At 59.2% G+C, this 22,983-nt stretch overlaps 1 long non-coding RNA gene across 1 annotated transcript; it reads right to left on the bottom strand.

The window, feature by feature from the left end:
* Positions 1 to 13,269: 13,269 nt before the first annotated feature.
* On the bottom strand, positions 13,270 to 15,860 carry LOC308560361. The gene is made up of 3 exons (XR_013999327.1): positions 15,355 to 15,860; positions 14,981 to 15,117; positions 13,270 to 14,101 (listed from the first exon to the last, which is right to left on the bottom strand). It is a non-coding gene; the product is annotated as an uncharacterized lncRNA (long non-coding RNA).
* Positions 15,861 to 22,983: the final 7,123 nt, after the last annotated feature.

Raw genomic sequence — 22,983 nt, 5'->3', positions numbered from 1 at the left:
AAGCCCAATTAGCACATGACCAGGACATGGATCGTGGTCTCCGCTGAGACGGACACCTGTAAACCCAAAGGCCACTCTAGTTCTCAATCCGGGTCATAGCTCAGCTCACTGAGCGAGTTGATTGGCAAACACAAGCCTAGAGCTTTCCCCCTCTGTAAGTGACACTGATACACTCCTGAAGCTTGTCCTTCCAAACCCTGCCAGTTCTTCAATGCAAATCAGCTGCTAACAAAAGAGAGCCCGGGCTGAATGCTGATGCCCCAGCTCGAGACACCACCTCGATCCCGCCGAGATGCTGAGGTTTGATCGGGAGACTCACACATGAATTTAAAGTCCTCCTAGCAAATGGGCTTTGGGATGTTTTTGTGCTGTGTTTGCACAGAGAATCGGGGATCCCTCATGTCCAACAACCTGCAGAATTCATGGGCAGGAAAGGGCTGAGTCACCAAACCTTGGGGGTGAAGGTGGGCAAGGGCTCACGGGCGTGGCGAGTGCAGGGTAGGGGATGGAGGGGTCCATGCAGGGCGAGAGGTAGAGGGGGTCTGTGTATGGTGGGGGGTCGAGGATCTTGGCTTGGGGGGTCCTCCATTTCAGCTGGGGAACCAGCCACACGATTTGCTCAGTTCTGGGGGTTCCTGGGCTGCAGGACTTCCAGTGCTATGCCTGGGAGAGTCCCGGGCCCCCGGGCTCCCGCTGACAGTCCTTCAGTCCACGTCGGCACACACGTCCCCCTCCCTGCACGGCACCAGCCCCCTCTGAATTTCAACTGCTCCGGCAGGAGGCAAACACCCCTGAAATCAGCTGAGGAGCGTGACTCTGGGAAAGTGACGGCCCTGTTCGCACCGACTTGGCCGTGGTCGTCTGACTGAGGCCACCTCACAGGACAGCACGTGGGAGGAGCGCGAGGAGGGCGAGAAGGGCGGGTTTAAATTTAGCACTTGTTGGTGATTTCACTTCTCCCCGTGACTAAGGGGAGTCCAGCCCTGACGTGGGGCCGCTCACCCTTCGGGGCATTGGTGTTTCATTCCTTCCAGACGCGGCCTCAACAGCTCTCCGAGTGTCCCACCGACGGCAGGTCAGAGCCCGGGGCTGTGGGGCCATCGGGGGCCTCAAGGAGAGTTAGGAGGGACACGCGCCACCTGACCGCCAGGTGCCACTGCAGGTGCCCTGGGGGTCCCGGAGCACGCACCCTCACGCTGCCCAGCCCCTCTGCTGCTCACGGGCAGGGTGACAGGGGCAGCCCGGAGGCCAGTGCAGGCCGAGGCCGCCTGGTGAAGGGACCTGCGTCTGCATCGAGCTCGGCGCTGGCCCTGGTCCTCTGAGCCTCTCGCCCCCAGGCCCCCCCATCCAGCAGCACCGGCTCCAGGCCCCCTGGGTTTCACCACCTCCTGGATGCCGCTGCTTGTCTGGGGCCTGAGTGCGACCAGCCCCTGGAAGCGGATCTGGATTCGGTTGTTTTCTGTGGCTGTCTTTACAAAATACCACAAACCAGGTGCTTCCAGACAATAGAAGTTTATTCGCTCAGTTCCAGAGGCCAGATTCCGGACTCAGGCGCGGGCCGGGCTGCGCTCCCACGAAGGTCCTAGGGGAGACCTTCCCAGACTCTCAGCCCCGGGTGCTGTGGCCGCTCCTGGGGTCCCTCGGCTCACAGACGCATCACTGGTAACGTGGCCGCCTTCTGCCTGTGTCTCTCCCAGTGTCCTCCCATTTTCTCCCCTTTGTGGGCGTCTGTGTCCAAATTTCCCCTTCATCATGACCCCCCCGTTGCTGGCGTAAGGTCCACGTGAACAATCACCTGTGTAAAAACCTTATTTCCAAATAGGGTTCCACTGTGAGGTGGGGAGGGGGGCGGGGAGGGCTTCAGCACATCTTTCTGGGGGACACAGTTCGACGCCTCTCCCCTCCCTTCCCACACCGACGCTCCGCTCGGCAATACTCAGGCGGCTGGGGAGCAGCCGGGGCGCCAGCCAGACACCTGGCCGCCCCCCAATTCCTGTGCAGACCTGAGGGGTGGGGGTCACTGAGTGGACTGCTTGGCCACGTCCCCACCACTCAGGCCAGGGGACGTTAGGGGGCAGCCCAGGCTGAGAAGCTGTGACCGGCCCCCAGGACACTAGTCTTCCGACCTAACTCCAACTACAATAATGCTGGTGGCACCTGGCCGCCCTCACCGCTTAGAACAGCCCATCCGAAGGCTTTGCCGAGCAGAGGGGTCCTCCAACCTGAGCAAAAGGGGCGCAGGGGGGAATGAGGCCGACCGACCCCCAACGACAACCTGGCACCTCCCTGAGGATGCCTCACTGTGCAGCAGGTGTGGGTAGAACCTGTCACTGGCTGCCCCCTCTGTGCCACCACTCTTCCCGGGGGGCTCTTGGAGGGGCTTCCAACTCTAGGGGTCCAGGTGATCTTGGCCTCCAAAGAGCCACTTAGTAATGAGGGAGCCGTGAGACGCATCCCTGCTGTCAGCCACCCGTCTCCTCGGATGTCAGGGAGCCCTTGCCAGCGCTTTGCTCCCGGGGGGTCACCTGTGACCTGAGTGGTTACAGAGCTGCAGAGGCCTGTCTGTGGCGCTCGCTGACCGTGGGAAGATGCGCTCCTTCCAGCTGCCCGGCCTGGCCGGCAGGGCGGGCCTCGTGATTCCCAGGGGACCCCGACGGAGCAGTCGGGGTGCTAAGGTGCCCTGTGCAGCCCCTGCTCCCGAACGCAGCTGCAGCGGGGGGTCAGCGGCGGGGTCGTCAGGGGTTAAGCACCGCAAGGTGGACAGATAAGGGAACCCCCCTGGGCCAGGCCTCCCCAGGCTCCATCGTGGGTGTTTTGTATCAATTAGGAATTGATACAAAAGTATCGAGCTGCCCACAGCGGGGCAGCCCGTCCCCGCCCCGGCAGGGGTTGGGGGCCTGATCCATTAATGGGTTTTGGGCAGGAGCACACTTGGCATTGACGGAGCCCGAGAGTGTTTCTCGGGATGAATAATTGATGCCGTGTTGGCTAAAGGGCTTAGCGTATTTACCCTGCTCTCGGGCTGCGTGTTTGCCCTGCCCTCGCTCGCCTCTCACCCCCCCCCCCCCCCCCCCGTCAGCCATCGGCCATCGGCGCTGCTTCCCTGCACCCACCTGCCGCTGAGCTGAGACTTGGGGGGCCTCACAGTCTGCGCTTCAGTTTCACTTTTGTAACCACCTTCTGCAAACGAAAAGCAACAATGTGACAGACGCACATAGGTCCCTGCTTCAGGTGGTCTCGCTCCGCTGGGGAAGCAGGCAGCTTGCTAACACCTGGCCCCCCCAGTGTCCTCTCATCAGCACCCCCAGCTCCGGGGACACCCCTGGCTTCCTGCCCTCTGCCTCCACCTGGGCCAGGGGCAGGAGAGTGCTCGCTGCCCCCCGGCTCTCCCAGTAAACCGCTGCCCTCCGGGGCCCCAGACGCGTGCCTGAGGTCGCCACGGGCCCAGGGCGGCACAGGCGGGCAGTGGGGGTCCCCAGGCACCACAGAGCCACCAGCCTGCACCTGACTCCCCGCCCTCGGACCCGGGGGCGGGAGGAGGCGTCCCCAGCCTTCCTTGGAAAGAACACTTGACATTTCAAAACAGCGAGGCTTTCGGCTGTGAATGGAGGAAAGCGGCAGCTCACCAGTGGCAGCAATTAATATGCCCAATTTTTCCATCTGAAGCTATTTCGAATCTGTCTCAAGCTGTTTCTTATTAAGCTCTTTAACATTAAAATGTTCCATATTTAACATTGAGGCGGGCGTGGGTACTGCCGGGGGGCTGGGAGGGGACACTGATGCTCGCCCACCGAGAACAGCCGTGTTTCCAGGAGGGGCAGCTGGCCTCAGCCATCCGGCGCCTGGCGCTGCGCCCAGCCCAAAGTGGGTGACAGGAGGTGACACCTGAGCTCTGCCCAAGGTCACATCACCACCCCCTCCTCCGCGATCTCTCTCCTCTCGTGGGGTTTCTGGCTCAGGGGTCTGCCAGCCGGCCCGGCCGCCAGCTCCAGCCCGTTTCCCGCAGCCCGGGAGCTAAGAACAGCTTTCACATTGTCACGCGCTTGGGGAGAAAACCAAAAGGAACGTTACATTTTGTGACACGTGAAAACGAGATGAGATTCGAATTTCAGCATCATAAATAAAGTTTTATTGGCACACGGCCATGCTTGCTCCCCCGCCTCCCCAAGACCCTGAGCCGAGCAGCTGGACCGGGATCGAGGGGCAGGTGACGCCTGAAACACGTGCCCCGAGGTCCTTTAATAAATGCGAGGGGGGGAGGGGGGAGCATGTGCCTCTGACATCAGCCCGAGTCTGGTTGGAGAACCCGCTTGGGGATTGTTATGGACTGAACGTCCGTGTCCCCCAAAAATGTATATGGTGAAGCCTCCCCCCCAAGGTGATGGTATTAGGAGGCGGGGCCTCTGGGGCTGGTTAGGTCGTGAGAGTGGACCATGGAGAGAACTCTGTCCCCAACTCACCGCCGGTCACCGCCGGCCCCCTTGACCCTGCAGCTGGGCCGTCTCCACCGGTTCCGACCCCGGGGGCTGTTCTCCAGCTTGGGGTCCCGGACACCTGCCCCAGCTGCCCCTCCTGCGAGGCCCAGACACCTCGGACCCCGCGATCCCACGCCGCTTTCACCTCGCGGCACTTGCGCTGACTGACCTGCGGCTCGCCAGGAGGTATATTTTTTTGCTGATCTGACAAAAAAAAAAAATAGGTACAACTTCGATTCATTCACACTGGGCGGCTATTGTGTTGGCTGCTTTATTTGACAGTCTGAGGGGAAAGGGGTCGGTGGCACGTGTGGTAACAGTCCCGCGGCGGGTTGACAGCCGCCCCTCTAGTGGATCGTCAGGAGCCACAGCCACGCCCCGGTCCCTGCAGACTCGGCCCCTGGGGCTGCGGGTTTACCCGTGTTTTGCTCACAGCATCCGAGGGTCGTCTCCCGCCTGTAACGGGGGAAGCCGTGCCCTCCTGGGGACCTCACGGCGACCGGGGTGGCTGTCCCCCGTCCAGTGTCCATCCACAGCAAATGCAGCCCTGCTGTCTCTGCCGCCGGCCCTGGAGGGACCCGCGGATCTGGGGGCCTGGAGAAGGTTGGGGATAGTCTGGAGCCTCGAGCTGCCTCCCAGGCCCAGGCCCTGCCCCCACGTGACCTTGGGAACATCCTTGGCCCAGAGGGCAGAAGGTTTACTCTGAACAGTCGCAAGGTTTCTCATAGGAAAGGGCATCCTCGCCACGTGGTCCCAGCTGCCTCCGTCCAGGGCTCGCCCCAGTCAGTGCCGCCCGCCCTGGCCCGCCCTGGCCCGGCCTGGCCCGTGACGTCAGCTTGCTGAACTTCGGTTTTCTCCCTCCATTTTTGGGAATGTGTTGTTGTTTTTTTGCCTGGGGGAGAATGTCCTGACAGGGCGGTTTATGCTTCTGACTTTCATCTCAGCCGAGTCACCCAGAAGAGCAGGTGCCCTGCTGTCACCTTCCAGCTGCTCCCCACCTGGAATGTAAATATTGTCTTTGTTGCCTCCTGCGAGGCGTGACCAGCTTCCTCTCCCCATGTCCTCCCCCAGGGGACAGTGGTCATCAGCGCCCAGAGGTGCCAAGAAACTACGCAGGAGCCAGAACAGCTCTTCCAGAGCCTCCGGAAGCCCAAGGCCTGCGCCTCTCCCAGCCCAGCAGGTGGCCCAGCAGGTGGCCTTTCAGCCTGGACCTGGGACATGACTCACCGTCTCCAAAGACGTCACCATCGGGAGGACATCTGAGCTGAGTTTGCAGGACCTGAGTGTCCGGGAGACTCGGGTGGACGGATGGACAGATGGTCCATCCACTGTGTCCTAGACAGCGTGACCTCCTGCGGCCCTTCCTCTCCACCAGTTGAGATGACCTTTCCACCCCAGCAGAGGGACGCAGCCCACGGGGACAGGCCCAACCGGCCCAGCCTTGCAGGACCCGGGGCTGCGAGCCAGGCGGGGAGTCTGCTCTGCCCTCTGTCTGCCTGCTGCTCGCCGGGCCCCTCTGACACCAGACGCGGGTTTTCCACGCCGAGCACCTGTGACACCGGCCCCCATCTACCTGGGGTCAGCACCAGGCCCACAGGTTAGGGGCTCAGTCCCACAAGACTGTCCCCAGTCCCAGGTGGTCCCCTGAGCTTCTGACCGAGCAGCTACAAGTCAGGGGCTCCCACAACCTCTCCTCGGGTTGGAGCATTTGCTGAAACAGCTCACAGACCTCAGAGAAACACTTATTCTGACCAATTTATTACAGAGGATTTTAAAGGGTGCCCCTTAGGGATTTAATGATGGCTGGGTCACGTAGGCATGGTAGGTGGTCAATCTCTGCTCCCCGCTCTGAAGGACAAGAGGGTGGGCCTGAAAGCCCCCAGCTTCTAATGATCGTGTCTTGGTCTTTCTGGTGACCAGCCCCCATCTGGAAACCACCCAGGAGCCACCCCGAGTCCCCTTGTTAGAACAAAAGCTGCCGCTATCACCCAAGAAGTTCAAGTTGGGAGCGCTGTGCCAGGACCTGGGCAGAGACCAGCATACGCCCACGTTCCGTCACTTCACAGGGACTACAGACACATGGAGGGGTCATGCACGTTTGTCTCGAGACTGGTTTATGTCACTTAACATAATGTCCTCAAGCTTCACCATGTTGCCCCCAATTGCAGGATTTCCTTCTGTGTCTCACTCTGAATTGCATTCTGTTGTGTGGGTGTACCACGCTTTCTTTATTTTTTTTTTTAATATGTTTTTATTAATTTTAGAGAGAGGGGAAGGGAGAGGAAGGGAGAGGGAGAAACATCAGTGATGAGAGAGTCCTTGACCGGCTGCCCACAGGGGCTTGAGCGCAACCCGGGCATGTGCCCCGGCCAGGAATCGAACCGGTGACCTCCAGGTTCAGAGGCGACACTCAGCCACCGAGCCACACCGGCCAGGCCCACTCTGTCTTTATCCATTCGTCTGTCCGTGAACATGAAGGCGGTTTCCACATCTCGGCTGTTGTGACGTGAGGAGTGAAACCCTCCGACGCACTGAAGCCGAGAGTGGGCTGCGGTGTGGGGCTGGGGGCAGGTGTAGAGCTGTGGTCGGGGGGTGGGGGGAGTGTCAGTCATGCGGGGGGGAGGTCCTAGCGACCCCGGTACCACAGCGCCGCGGGCAGTCTGCGGAGAGGCTGGGTCGCAGGCTAAGTGTTCCGACCACAATACAAAACTACAACAGGATCCGTGGACTCCTCAGCGCCTGGCAGGGGAGCTGCCGGGCGCTGGTCCCCCCCCGCCCCCCCGAGTGCCCAGGGGCTGCCCGGAGCCCCGAGCTGCGTGTGAACCCCTAACCGACACTGAAGGCTCCAGCCCTCGCCGGCACCCCCCTTAATCCCGAGTCAGAATCACTTTGCCTGGCCTCCCGGACTCGCTGTCTAACCCACGGGCCCCCAGCAGGGGCAAAGCTGTTAGGAACCGGGCACCTCATCCTCGGGGGCCCGAGGCTGCCAAGTCAACAATGAGCCGCCGGTGTGCAGGTAACACCCGGGCACTTTTGAGAAGGTTCCTTTACTGGCAGAAATGAATGGCCCCTGCCCGGGAGGGTAAGGCCTCAGCTGTAGTCAGTTGACACACCGCCAGGCCCAAAGCATCTGCACGTGGGGAAAGCCCACCTGGGAAGGTGGAGGCGGCCCTGTGCCCGCGGGCTCCGCATCCGCAGATGCCAACAACCGTGGACCGAAATAGTCCCCAAAAAATATTGCGTGGCTGCCAGCGTGCACTGTGCCGTGGGGCCTGTGTGGCTGCATCTGTACCAAGGTGCACAGACTATTTTCTGCCATCATTTCCTAAACGATACAGTGTAACCACTGTTCACGCAGCGTTCCCGCTGACGCAGGTGCTACAAGGTATCCAGGGACGGCTTAAAGGGCAAAGTTCACGTGCAAACACTACGGCGTTTTATATGCGGGACTTGAGCATGCGTGGACTTGCGTGTCTGAGGGGGTCCTGGAACCCATCGCAGGTGGGGGCTCGTGGCCCGTGGCTCGAGGGCCATGGCTCGTGGCGCGCGGCTTCGAGCACAAGTCTCCTCTGGTCTAGAGCTCTGAAGGCGGGAGCGGGTCCTGAATATTCATGACATGCAAATTGCAGGAAATGCAATTGTCAGCTGCTCACCTGCTCCCTCCCCCGCCTTCCCTCCCCCAGCACCAGGCCTTCTCCGCGAGGCTGCGCTTTTCCACCTCTGAAGCTGTGCCAGGACCGCGCGCCGGCTGCCATGCAGCCGGGGGGGGGGGGGGGGGGGGGGGGGGGGGCCGCCTTCCTCACTGCCCCCGGGGCAGCGGGGGCTCCGCGGTAAATTCATCCTGCCTGTTGAGCACGCTCATCACGGTCATCTCCACTTCGTGGGTGACTTCCAACCTGCGTGTGTGTTCCTGGGGCCACGGCTTCTTCGGGCTCTGCTTTCTATCGCCGCCCTGGTTGACGCTGAGGAAAAGCCACCGCGGATGCGGGAAAAGCTCCAGGAGCGTGAAGGACAAGTGGCAGCGGGAACGTGGACTGAAGGGTTCCCAGCGCCCCTTTCTCGGTGGCCTTGCCATGACTCGGGGAGCTGTGGGCTTGCTTAAACATTCCTTCCTCGCCGAGCTCGCAGAGATTCGCCAAACCTTAGGAGATTCTCTTAGGAAAAGCAGCCTCCGCTCAGCCTCGGTCCACTCACTCGGGGTGCTGCCTCTCAACAGAAGAGGCCCCCGCTCCATTCCCCATCAGGGCACAGGCCCGGGTTGGGGGCTCCATCCCCGGTGGGGGGCGTGCGGGAGGCAGCCGATCGATGTCCCTCTGTTTCTCTCTCCCTCTACCTTCCTCTCACTCTAAAAATCAATGAAAACACATTAAAAAAAATTTTTTTTTAAAGTGTCCCAGAGGAGTTTGGGTCAAGGAATGGGCCCCGAGTCCTACCAGGCTACTAAAGGCCGAGGTTTCTGGGGTCGAATGCCTGGCCGCCTGCCAGGAGGTGCCCAGGATAACCGGGTTCCAGGGTGGGCGGTTGCCCTGCCCCCCGCTCAGGGCAGGGCAGGAAAGGCAGATGGAGGGTTGCTGGTGGAAGGTGGAGGCACGGCCGGGGGTGGGGAGGCCTGAGAGCAGGGCAGCAGTGACCCCAGCTGACCCGAGCTTTTTTCGTTGGCTGGGAAGGGGCGCTGTGGCCGACATCAGCAGGTCCCTGCGTCAGCTACGGCCGATGACATCTGTGCTGAGTGAAACGCCGTGAGGCAGGTGGGTGCGGCCTCCTGAGTCAGGCAGGAAAAGGCCGCGGTGACACCGGGCCTGGCTCCCTGCCCTCGGGGGCAGCTGCGAGCTGAGCGCGGCCGGGGAGCTGAGCGATTCGCCGCTGGCGCTCTCACCGCGTCTCCGAGCCACCAGCACCCTGTGCTTCCCCCGCCCCCACCCCATACGTCCGCCTCTTTTATTTTTTCCAACTTCATTGAGATAGAATTGACAAAAATTGTGACTAAGGTATAGAGCACAATGTTTGTTTGTTTTTAAAAATATGTTTTATTGATTCCAGAGAGAGGAAGGGAGAGGGCGAGAGAGAGAAACATCCGTGATGAGAGTCACCGATCGGCCGCCTCCCGCACACCCCCGACGGGGGATCGAGCTGCACCCTGGGCCTGCGCCCCGACCGGGATTCGAACTGGGACCTCCTGGTGCCCGGGACCACGCTCAACCGCTGAGCCACGCCGGCCGGGCTGTGGCGTGACACTGATACCAGACACGCCGTGAAGATAGCCACCGCCTCCCTCCCCGCGTAGCCACTGTGCTTTGCGGGCTGCGAGGTCACTGACGACCTAGTGTCCCAGCAAACTTCAGGTTTTCAACAGTCCCAATAACCACAGGCGCCGTGCCGCACACGGGGCCCCCGAACGTGTCGGTCCCGTACTGAGGGCTTGTCCCTTTGCCCAACACCTTCCGTCTCCGGCCCAGCGCCCGGGCCCTGCCCACCACCCTCTCATTTGGTGAGTCCGACTGCTGCGGGTTCCACGCGGCCGCGAGATGCTTACACGCGTGTGCCCTCCCTTAGCATGCTGTCCTCCGGGTGCCTGCGTGATGTTGCAAACAACCCCCCAGGTTGGAGGACCTACCGCGCTGGCTCAGAGCCGGAACGTGCACCTGAATGACCGCCCCAGCCCCGCCCTCCCTGCGGGGCCGTCCCCTGGGATGACCCGATTATGCCGCTGGCTCCGAGCGGGGTCGTGGATGGGATGCGTCTGCAGCCCCCGCACCCCCGCTATTGGATTTTCCTGACTCGCCGCTGTTTCCTTTGGTCGATGAGCGTGAGCGGATCTCGGTGGGGAGGCAGCAGGGAAGGGTCTGGGGTAGCTGGGCAGCGTCTGCTCGGTCTCGGGAGGCAGCTGGCAGGCCTGGCGGCTCCCTCGTCTGTTCGGGTCCGCGAAGCCGCGGAGGGGTGAGCCCTCGGTGCACCCCAGGCCTCCACAGGCCACCCCCCGGAGGCTGTTTAACCGTCAGGGATGCAGGAGCTGGAATCCTGGCCCCTGATCCAGGGGAGGCCGCGAGGGCTGGGCGCTGGGTGGCCGACCTCTCTCCAGTCTTGTCTCCCCCATGTCCCCAGGGAGCTGGGGACATGCTGGGTGAGCCCCGGAGGTCGGCTGTCTGAGTGAGGCCGCCTCCTTCCCGACGTGAGCTCCCGGCCATCCTGTGGCCCGTGAGTGCCCCGAGGACGGAGGTGGCACCGAGGGGTAATGAGCTGACCCATCGGAGCGCTGGGCACAGGGACGCTGGCCCTGAGGATGCAGCTGAAGATTCAGAGACTGGTTCTCGGGGGTCTTGGGGAGCCCACGGGTGGTGCGGGCTCCGGGGCAGACAGCCCAGGAGGGCGAGGGGTCTGCACACCCCCAACAGCCAGCAGGATGTTCCGGGCTTTTCCTTTTCATTTTTATCTTGAGGTGCAACTCACAGAACATGAAATGAACCGGTTTTTAAAATGCACACACTCGGTGGCGTTTAGCACCCTCACAGTGTTGGACAACCACCCCCTCCGCCTAGTTCCAGAACATTCTCATCTCCCAGGAAGGAAACCCTGGGCCCAATAAACACACGGAGACTTTTACTCATTTAGGCTACTCCTTGTGCCACAGGGGGTGGGGGGAGAGGGGGAGCTCTGAGCTTTCCTCAGGCGGAGGCGGCTGGGCAGGTGCAGGGTCGGGTGACATCAGGTGCAGGGTCAGGTGCAGGGTCGGGTGGCATCAGGGGCAGGGGCAGGTGCAGGGTCGGGTGGCGTCAGGTGCAGGGTCAGGTGCAGGGTCAGGTGGAATCAGGTGGAGGGTGGGGCAGCTCTAACCACTGCAGAGCACTGCCTGCTCCTGCCTCGGTCCCTCACCTCTAGGACCTTGGCGGGCAGGATGCTCTAGGTTTGGGTGGGAGCCTGGGGGCAAGACTCCCCCCGCCCCCGGCATGCACAGGGGTCGCTATAAACACTCTCACCCTGTCGGAACCGTCAGCCGGCCCAGGCCCCGCCAGCATGCACACGCGAGCTGCCGCCTGGTTAGGCGCTTCTGAAGCGTTACCCTCGGCATCTCCGCGCCCCCTTCCTTGTTTCGCCCACCCGGGCTGCGCCTCTTCAGAGAGTCAGAGCAATTTGTTGCCATAACAACCCTGTCTCTCACTCTGAAGGTTTAAATACCAGCCTCCTTCAGCCTGGCGCACTCAAGGGACTCGGCAAAGTGGCTCGATGGGGCGCGGGGCGGGTCCCATCTCCCTGGTCTCCGGGAGCCAGCTCGCCCCAGCCTGGTCTGAAGACTGCCCGGATGTCTGTGCCCCCGTTTCGCTCAGCGCTGTTCCGTCCCAGAGAAACGAACAAATTGCGAGCGAGTGGGCAGGGAGCACAGAATTCTTTCTGTTGGGAAACCCTGGTCCCGAGGGAGTCTCCTGTGTCTAAGCCGCGAAAATGTTGCTCAATCCTAGTGCCAGCCCAGGGCCTGCGCCTATGTCTCCCCCCCGGGCCCCAAGTGGAGACCCTCAAGGAGCTAGGACAAGACCCGGCCCACTTCCAAGCCAGCAGACAACTCCCCAGAACCCAGGGTTGGGCTCGTGGGGAAAAGGGTTGTTTCCAGTCGGCCCCGCCAGGGCTCCTGGGGGAAGCGAGGCTCCGCAAAGCGGCCTGAGAAAACCCGCAAATGCCCCTGAGTTTAAAGGCTCAGAGTAACCCAGGCCCCCCTTTCAGAGAATCACGCAACCCGGATGGTGGATTCTGGTAAGTCCGCCAACCAGAAACCTCTGTGACCTCCCTGCCCCACTTCACTGTGAGCCTTCCGGTCCGAGCCGGGATGGGCCTGGGGGTGTATTTACTCCGGGTCTTATTTATATGCCCAATCCAACCTCTAAACAGCGTGGTTAATGCCAATCGCTTGGACTTTATATGTAATCACGCCGACTGCTTCCCAAGCTCCTGAGAGAAAACCCACCTGAGAACCCGCCTTTTCACCTGCTCCCATCAGGACCGTTTTTACCCCCAGAACCGCCAGTGGTGAATTCTGTCCCTGGCCTCCCTGCTCAGCCGTGCGACCCTGTTATGTTAACATAGAAATTAATCGTGAGTCAAGTCCTCGGAATGGGACTCACTCACGTGGATCGGGGGCTGCAGCCCGGCCGATGGGACCAGGGCCCCGGGGGAGCTGGACCTGCAGATGAAGGAAACGGAGAAGGGTCCCCGGAATGGAAGCCAGTGTTGAGGGCCCAGCACTGTCCCTTCGGGTGCCTCCCAGGACACACTCCCCCTCCTGAAGCTGCCTGGGCAGGGAGCAACCCTGCAACCCAGGTATGTGCCCTTGACTGGAAATCGAACCCAAGACCTTTTGGTGCGTGGGCCAGAGCTCTAACCACTGAGCACACCTTTCTCTCTTGAAATGCCTCCTGAGATCACCACTCCTGGAAGAAGCCTGGGACGAAAGGCCACCGGGAGGTCCCAGCCGAGCCCGCCCCAGCTGAGCCCTGAGAAGGCCCCAAGGAGCCGCCCAGCCGCTCGCCCGGCTCGGGGTCAGGAGGACTCGGATCTCTGGGTTTCGAGGCGCTAATTTGGGCACCGCTTTTCAATTTCGCCCATGAAGAAAGAAAGCTAATCTGAATTTGATGAAAAATGGGCTTTCAGGGTTTAAAAAAAAGAATCTAGTTGTGTAATTTTTTTTCCAACTAATGAAACAAAGATATTGTTCAATAAAAGTGTTAGGGGACATGGGCCCTGCAGCAATCATTTAAAATAATTTGTAATATGATGTTAATTGTACACAAACAACGCTTTCAAAACTCTGGGAAACGACGGATCCCTTTAATAATTCAGATGCTGCCCTGAAACCCCCTGCAACACGGTTGGCTCAGCAAAATCCTTCCCCACGACGGGTCCCGGAGGCGTTGATCCGCCGTAAATTACGCCGCCTCGGAGGCTGCGCCTGGGGCCTGAGTCAGGGATGTTTTCCTGGGTTTGACCTGAGCGCAGCTCTGGTTCTCCTTTATCTCCCCTTTGGGGGCCTTTGAGCTCCTCGGTAGTTTGTTAAGTTAGCACATTTCCCGAAATGCTGGGCTCGTCTAAATTTGTCACCGTGCGCACACCAGAGATGCCAGAGCTTTCCTGAAGGTCCTCTCCGGGCGGAGAATTCCACTGTGTGTGTGCATACATGTGTGCACGCGTGTGCATGTGTATGCATTGTGCATGTGTGTGTGTGTGTCTGTGTGTGCATGCGTGTGCATGTGTGCCTGTGTGTGTGTATGTGTACATGTGTGTGTGTACTCACACTTGACTGGGAGGGCGACTCAGTCCTGTGTTGGGTGACGGCGCACAGGGGCCCTGTCAATGTCCCCAGCCAGCTGACGTGGTTTCGGGTCCCTCGTGACGCGGTTGCTGGATCACGTGTGTCCTGTCCCTCTTCAGGAATGCGGCTCCTGGAGAGCGATGGCTGGAGGCGGTTTAAAAGGCAAAGTTCTCCCGCACCCCCAGCCTTGGAAACGTAAAGACCAACGGCTTCATCGCCTCTACCAGCCCTTCGCCCTGGGGACCTGGGGACGCACACAGCCCCCCGGGGGGCTGCAGGCGCCAGGGGACCTTCCGGAAAGTACAGAGCACCGGCTGTGCGCCTGTGGAAGCTGATGAAAGAGAGACAGCGAAGAGTGGGGGACAAATGCCTGGCTCCCGGGAGACGCCCCAGAGGCGCCCTCATCCCGCCCAGCCTGCGGCTCCTCCTGTTTGGGGCTGAGTGGCCCCCGCCCTCCACGGGCTCCGGGGAGAATGGCCAGAGCGGGAGTTAATTAAATTTTCACATTTAATTTTCTTCTCTTGTTTTCACCATCTCTTTTCGCTCCGAACATGCTATTCTCAGGGAGCTGAAAAGCTCTGGGAGAGCAGAACGCACTAGGATGGGAGGGAAATGGGGGCCCGGTGGGTTTCCTTTAAAAGACCCAAATCTCTGCACCTCCGCTCAGCCCAGAGCGCGTGTGGGACTCGGGGCAGCAGCGGGCGAACGAGGAACTGGCCACGCCGGTCGTGAATGAAGCCACGGAGGGCCTGAGGCCCGCCCTGGACGGAGGCGGACTCGGGAAGTGGGGGACAGGCCGGGGCGGCCAGGCCCAAGCCCGCCTGCTTCCCCGCCGGTGCATCTTGGGTCCACAAAGCACAGCCCATGCAGGGGACACACTGATGGGGTTGAAAGCAATGCTACAAAGTAACATAACAAACCCCCCTCCGGGCTCCACAGGGCCCATGTCACTCTCTCTGCCCCCCACTCACTTCCTCTGGGTTGTGGTAGGTTTGGGACACGGCAATTCCATCAGGGCCTCTGGGGTCTGGGCTCCCGCGGCCTGGCCACCCTCACCTGGGTCAACAGGTGTTAGTCAAAATGCGGACACCAGGCTGGGCTGGGGACCTTGGCTGAAGACCCCAAACATCCCAGCCCAGCAGGAAAAAAGGCCAATGACACGGGACCCACAGGCGGGGTGGGACCCAGGGTCAGAGTCCCCCACACTCACCCTCCCATGTTCCCCGCACCAGACGAGCTCACGGCTTCTCACACTCAACATGCTTCCCTTCAGAGTCCCCGGGCTCCTGTGTCCTCACCGCGTTAGTCCCCTCGAGCCACCGAAACAAGGACCACAGACTGGACGGCCTAAAAGACACATTGACTCTCGCCCCGACCTGGAGGCTGGGCGTCGGGAGCCGGGCGTGGGCAGGGCTGGCTCCTCCCGAGGCCTCTCTCCGGGGCGCGTGGACGGGGCTCCTCCCTGTGTCCTCACGTGGTCGCCCCCGTGTCCCGATCTCCTCTGACAGAGACGAAAGCCCAGCGTGTCGCGAGCACACCTGTGTGTTCACTCACCGGCGAGGCCCGTGGGCAGCGTTCACTCACCTGCAAGGCCCGTGGGCAGCGCTTCCGTGAGCCTCACGCACCAGTTTCCGTGGACACGGCTTCGTCTCTCCTGGGCAGTCGCAGGGGTGGAACTGCTGACTGGCTGTCCCCTGGAGGCCCCCGAGGACAGACACGGTGTAGGGCCGGTCACCCAGCAGCGCCGGTCGGCCTCGGGCCGCCGTTGTCACCCCGCCTCTCTCCTGGGGCCCACACAGGAGGAAATGGAGGCTCAGGCGTTTTCCTCCCCGTGTGCTGCTTGTTCCTACACGGAGCGCGCAGTGCTGACCGGCGGGGAACCTGGGCCTGTCCCCCCGCACTCGCCGCCTCCCCCCAGCCGTCGCCGGTTCCCTGGCCTGAGTCCCGGCGAGGCAGGTCCCTCCTCCCGCCGGCCCGGCCCCAGCAGCTGTCGGTGCTTAAGGAGCCTCCTGGGGTTTCAGGGACAAGCCCCGCCTGCCGTCCCCACGAGGATGTAGAGTCTATTCAGGTATTTTTACTCCCGTGTGTGTGAAACCTCACGGTGGCCCGGAAGCCAGGCTCCCCCCCCGCCCTCTGGCCTTGTCTGGCCCTTTGTCCGGGGCCTTCGCCGCTCTCGTGGAGCCCGGAGAGGTGGGCGGTTTATTTCCCTGAAGATCTTTTCACGCCCCGTTGGGCGGGAACTTTGGCAGGTGGGCTTCGGGCAAGTGGTGCCCCAACCATCGAAGGACATGTTTTCCAGAGACTTTGGGGAGGAGCCGGAAGGTCCCCCATGGCAGGGATGGATCCACAGGGGACAGTTCTGCCTGCTCTGGGTCCCCAGAGCCGAAAACGGAGTTTCCAGTTGGTGATAACAGCGCTGGCTGGACTCTGGACGCTGGACACTGGACGCTGGACGCTTAGCCAGAGTCGGAGTCTCCCCCTCTCACCTTCAAATCGGCCTCGCTGCTTTTATCCCTCCCGACCTTCAAGTGAGAGCAATGGGCTCAGGAAGTTAAAATAATTCACTGCATCTCTTTAAAAAAATGTTTTTATTGATGTTAGAGAGAAAGGCAAGGAGAGGGAGAGAGAAACAGCCACGATGAGAGAGAAACATGGATAGGCTCCCAGCCACACACCCCCTGGGGGGCCGAGCCTGCGCCCCGAGCCTGGGCCCGACCAGGAATCGAACGGGAGCCTTTCAGAGCCCGGGTGATGCCCAGCCACCTGAGCCGCGCCGGCCGGGCCACCAGGCTCCCACTTGTAGGCGTCACGTCCTGGGGACGGAGGCTCCTTCCAGCCAGGCCCGGCCCTGCTTCCCGGGCGCCTGCAGCATCTACGCACGAGCGCCCTCAGGCCTGCGTTTTGCTTTGCACGTTTTCTGGGCAACATTTTCTTACTTTGGCTTTGGAAGTATTGTTAACATGGACCTCACCGCTTTCTTTGTCCAGTTTGGAGCCGTCCGTTCGTTTCCAGGGCTCACAGGATTCTGCACGCCCTCGGCGCCCGTGGGCCTGGCTGCGCCCTGCCCCAGCCCCCTCGCTCCCCGACTCCTCCGCACCCCCTGCCGTCCCCTGCAGGCGGCTGACTCGGGCTTGGCTCCCCGCAGCCGAGCGTCCTGGCATCTGTCCCTGCCCTCCGGAACATTCCGTCCTTCCCAGGAACGTGCCTTTGGAGTCTGGTTCTCCCCCCACGCGCCTGACTGCCCGCGCCGGGCGGGGTGGGCCGGCCTCCTGCCCCGCACCCCCGAGCCAGGCCCTGCACCCCGCTCACCTGCAGCATCCGCCCCACCCGCATGAGGGGCTCCTCCCGGCGGGAGCTGAGGCTCGCTCCTGCCACACGGCCATCTCCAAAATCGCTCCTTAACTGCCCCCGTCCCCAGCTTCATTTTTCTGAAGCATTCGATTCCATTAAGCTGCCAGAAGCACGCACATTTTAATTTTCCTGTTTTACGCCAGGTAATAAATAATGACAGGGGAACAGCGTGACCTCCTCCCGGGCCTCCTCTCCCCGACCCCTGGTTTCTCTACATCTTGTTCCCTGAGGGTGTCTGAGTGTCCTGAGGTCCTTGGACTCAGGCCAGCGGGGGAACCTGCACCAAGCACCTGCTTTATCCCCAGGCTCCGTCCCCAGGCCGGCAGGATGGGCGGGAGCTCAAGGGCAGCAGAGCCTCCCCGGGTGGGCGCAGACGGGCGCAGACGGGCGCAGACGGGCGCACACGGCCCTGGCTCCACAGCTCTGCTCGGCTCGGCTGCCGGAGCCCAGGCCTCTGCCCGGGCGGCTCGGGCCCACGCTGCTCCTGTGCAGGCCAGTGCAGCCCTGCCAGCCTCCAGGTCCCCCCTCGGCCGGCACAGAGGTGGGCTTGTCACACAGGGGCCCCCATTCCGGTTCTACAGAGAAGTAATACCTGTGGGGGGAAAACCACCAGTCATTGAATCGTCTCCCTAGGTCAGGCTTTGCTCCAAAGCCTTGGGCCACACGGTTTTACCTCCCACCAGAAGCCTGAGCCAGGGCCGTGGCCGCCTTTGCAAGAGGAGACCAGCGCCCTGGCTGGTGGGGCCGAGCGGTCAGGGCGCCGGCCTGTGCACGGGAAGGTCGCAGGCTCGATTCTCGGTCAAGGGCACGTACCTGGATTGCGGGTTCGATCCCGGCCCCCGTCGGGGCTCTTGGGGGAGGCAACCTATCGACGTGCCTCTCACACCCTCCCCTCCCCCTCCTCCTTTCCACTCTCTCTGAAAAGCAATGAAAAAAAATATCCTTGGGGGAGAATTAACAACAACAAAAACGAAAGGAGAGAAAACCCAGGGTGCCCTGAGGAACCCAGCCATGTCCCCAGGCAGGTGGTGACACCAGAAACCAGCACAGACTTCACGTCCTGACCTTTTCTATTGTTTTTTGCTGTCAAACCATCTGCCCCTGGTTGTCCTGCCCACCGAGGCCTCCCTGGTGTTTCCAGAATCACTTCTCAAATGGTGAGAACTTGGCCAGGCCTCCCATTGACTGCTCTCGGGGGGGGGGGGGGGCTCCCCAGTATCAGTGGGCTTAGGGCATCAGTCTGAGGAAACCCCAAGAGGGCAGACTCTCGGTTTGGATTTGATTATCTGTCCCAAACCTGCTTAGCTAGGGGCTCTTTGCCAAACCTCAGTATTTCATCTTTAAAATGGGCTCAGCTGCTCTACCCAGAAGACCCCAGACTGCGATGGCTTCCACAAGGTGAGCGGTTACTTTTTCCTGGTCGCAGGGCGATGGGCTCGTTTCATGAGCCCGTTCGGGGCCTGGGTTTTTTTTCCTGCTATTTCTCAATTACGCCCTACGGAGCTGTCTTCTTTGTGGGTGAAGCTGGCTAGCCCCGCCATTCCCTTGCCACAGCCCCGCTGAGGGGGGCAAGTAGATAGCAGGTGATGGATTTGCGCCCCTCGCTTCTGGTCACTTCCCGATGGTGACAATACAGTTTAGTGACCAAATCTAGCTGCGAGGGAGTCTGGGAATAGAGTTTCTCACCAGGCAGCTGTGTGCCTGTTAAACCTCAGGGTAGGCAGATCCACTGTGTGTTTTTCCAACCTCACAAAGCAATTCTCCAGTTCTCAGTGGACACCAGCTGGTGTCCTAAAAATTTAATTCAATTCTGACACTGTCTACCTAGAGAGAGCATCGGATCCCATAGGTTAAGGGCTCAGTCCCACAGACTTCCCTCTCTTCAGGTGCCAATCACATGTCCAGGCTGTCACCTGTCCTATAAATCAGAGGACCCCAGGACACGCTCTTCGGCTTTAATAAATTTCCTAGAGTAGCTCACAGAAACATTGACTTGCTTTACCACTTTATTAAAGGGTATTATAAGGGACACAGGTGAGCCCTGGCCGGTGTGGCTCAGTTGGTCGCACATGGTCCCTTGCACTGAGGGGTTGCTGGTTTGATTCCTGGTCAGGGCACATGCCTGGGTTACAGGCCAGATTCCCAGCAGGGGGTGTGCAGGAGGCAGCCAATCCCCGTGGCTCTCCCGTCGATGTTTCTCTCTCTCCCTCCCCCGTCCTCTCTCTAGAAATCAATAAAAAGTCTTAAAAACAAACAGACAGATGAACAGCCAGACGGAGAAGTCCACAGGGCAAGGTCTGGGAGGGTCTTGAAAGCAGGAGCTTCTGTCCCTGTGGAACTGGGATGCAGCCCCTTCCCAACATGTCAGTGTTTTCACAAACGTGGAGCTCTCCAAATCCCATTTCTGGGGTTTTATGTAGGTTTCATTATATAGGCATGATTGATTATATCATTGGTCATTGGCAATCAATTCCACCTCCAGCCCCTCTTCCCTCCTGAGAGGTCTACAGGCGGCGGGACTGAAAGTTCCAGCTCTCCACTGAGGGTTGGCTTCCCTGCGGTGATCTGGGGGCTTTCAAAAAATCACCTCATTAATGTAACAAAAATTTTTTATTGCTCTAGCCACTTAGGAAATTCCTAGGGTTTTAACAGCTCTGTGCCAGGAACTGGGATGATGGCAAATTATATATTTCTTATTATAAATCAACTATAACATATAGTTCTATTGTTAAAAGGAAAAAGGGGAAGTGGATGCTGGGGGATAATTAGCTATCGCCGTCAAATGCAAAAATCCTGGACCCCGAGGTTTTCTGAGAAGATTAAATGAGCCAGGCACATGAAACTTTGAGTATAGAAGACTGACATTTGCTAAACCTCCAAAAATGGTTTTATTACTGTCATCTCCAGCACCATCATCACTGCTAACACCAGTCATCACCATCATCACCACCATTATCATCCCTACCATCCCCATCATCCTCATCATCACCATCATCTCCATCATCACCATCATCACCATCATCATCACAATCATCACCACCATCATCACCATCATCTCCATCATCTCCATCATCACCATCATCATCACCATCATCACCATCATCACCACCATTATCATCACCATCATCATCATCTCCATCATCTCCATCATCACCATTGTCACCATCATCATTACCATCATCACCATCATCATCATCATCATCTCCATACCTCCATCATCACCATTGTCACCATCATCACCATCATCACCATCATCATCATCTCCATCATCACCATTGTCACCATCATCATCACCATCATCACCATCATCATCATCTCCATCACCTCCACCACCATTGTCACCATCATCACCATTGTCACCATCATCACCATCGTCACCATCATCACCATCATCGTCATCTCCATCATCACCATCATCATCATCACCGTGTTCCTCATCTCAGGTAATGCCATCACCACCAGCGAAGACAATAATTGCCTGTATTAACATTCCTGTCCCCTAGTCACTGGTATGTTTTTCTAATTGCCACGGCCTCCAATGGCTTTTCGAATTTGAGTGAAAACCGAAGCCTAATTTGTCATCACATCAGATCCAGTAAACGCCCGCTCGGCATACTAATTCTTGCAAGTTTTTAAAACCATCTTGATTATCAGAAATTCATAATAACCCTTGTAAATATGTGTCTAGCTTTTAATTGGGATGCTTTTTGACCCAGCAACTTTCCTTTTGAGGCTTTACGCAAAGAAAATAACCACGGAGAAGCAAAGGCATTCATCTATGGAGCTGTTTCTCCCAGCAATATTTATAACCATAGAAAAATTGAAAACTAACTAAATGTTGAATAATAGAGACATGGTAAAATAAATTATCCTATACCCAGATGATGAAATACTATGTAGCTTTTAAAAATTGGGTTGTCGAATATTCAAGTATATGGAAAATATTCTTGACGTATTTGTTAGGTGGAAAAGCAGACTCGAGAATAGTATGTGAAATTATAATCTCAGGCTGTGGGGGGAAACCACTCTCAGGGATGAGTCTGGGCTCTAGAAACCGAGATGTGTCATCACCACTCCACCTTGTACCCAAGGTTGGACCTTCAGCAAGTCACTTATTTTCAAGCTTCACTTTCCTCATTTGCAAAATGTAGATCATAACAGTCCTCTCCTCAGAGACACCCAGGTAAAAGCTCTCCCTCTCCTCGGGAGCACACCTGGCAGGTGGCCCTCCCACCTCTATTTGGATGCCTCCAGGGAAGGGTGTCCCCCTTGGGCCGGTGGCTGCTCGTGGCTCTGTGGGACAGTGAGCATGTGGCCACACCTAGTGGGCTGTTCACATGCGGGCAGCTATGGCCATGGCACCAGGCTAGGTGCCCAGCACTCAGAAGGACCCCACCTGTGCCAGCTGTGGCCCGGGCAGGGTGGGGACTGGCTTCCTTCTGTCAGGACATAGGTACTGAGCACCCGCTGTGGGTCCCCATGCAGACCCCATGCTGGCACTGAGGCTGCAGTAGGGACGGGGCCCCTTTGGACCCCGGAGCAGCGAGTTCACAGCCCAACTCAGAGACCAGCTTCCTAACGAGGCCACTGGGTGCAGCCTCCAGAGCAGGGGCCTGGGGCCACGTGGTTGAGGGGGGCAGAGGGTGGCCTTCAGAGGCGCTGAGGGAAGGAGTAGCAGTCACCATGCACGTCGCCCCCTCAGACAGGTGGGGGGGGAGTCAGGGAACCCCCTCTCCTGCCTCCACCCGCCCACGCCCGTGTGGGTGACTTTCCTGAGCCTGGGGCCTGGGGCCAGGAGAGCGCCGGTGGCAGTGGAGGCTGGGGCCGCACTGGAACGTGACGGGGTCTGCACTTTGTGGGGCTCCCACTGGCTCCTGGGAAAAACGGGGGCCAGGTCGGGGTGACAGTGAGGGCTGGGAGCAGGAGAGGGTAGGCCCAGAGAGATGGGGGTCCGGAGAGGGACTGGAGAGGGAGACACCCCACAAAGCGCCCACGTCACTGGGCTTACGGACGGCCTACTGTGTGCTGGGCTTCGGGACGCAGGGATCAAGGCGGCACGGCCCCTCCTCCAGCCCCCCCGGCCTTGGGTGCGCGGTGGCATCTCCCTGGGCTTTGAGTTGCAGTCCCCGAGGGTTAGGGGTTCGAGCATCCTTTTGTGCGCCGGTGGTCACCTGATGTCGTCTTTGGGAAAAAAATCTATTGAGTTTCTCGGCCTATTTTTAGATCGGGTTGTTTTTTTCTACTCCACTGTGTGAACTCTTTATATATTTTGGCATTAACGCCTTATCAGATGTCTGATGTACAGATACCGTCTCACACACGGTTTTAAAAACCTCTCCGTACCGGCTGTAATTTGCCTGTCGCCGGGGAGGTCGACACCCGGAGTACTGGCAACAGGTGAAAATCCCCTCCAGCTACCACTCTGTTCCAAGGTTCAGACGTTTCCACTTTAAAAATATTTAATGACTTATTTTAAAAATTCAAATAAATTAAAAATAAATCGACTAAGGCTTAATCAAGCGATTCATTTAAACATCTCTGGAAACGGCATAAATAAAAGGTATGCAAATCCCACAGTAAGCCGCACTCTTTAGAACAGGATCCCGGGGAGCCAGCTGGCTTTCTGTGCAAATGCGCTGGGGGAGCGAACAAAGCCGGCGACTATTGTGGTGGGAAGGCCTTATTTTTTTCCCCTAAGTTGATTTCTACCTCGGAGACAGGATTCTTCACAAATGGTTCCCAGGCCCCTAACAATGCAGCTTTATTTTTAGTCTGAATTTCTTTCCTCCCTTTCTGAACCCAGAGCTCTCTGCAGACCCGAGTGGGTCCGAGCCGCTGGAGAGAGCCTGTCCCGGACCCAGA

Source organism: Miniopterus schreibersii (assembly GCF_964146895.1).
Source record: "Miniopterus schreibersii genome assembly, chromosome: 8".
Taxonomy (NCBI): domain Eukaryota; kingdom Metazoa; phylum Chordata; class Mammalia; order Chiroptera; family Miniopteridae; genus Miniopterus; species Miniopterus schreibersii.
The sequence above is the reverse complement of the archived record's forward strand: the minus strand, read 5'-3'. Positions and strand labels throughout refer to the sequence as shown.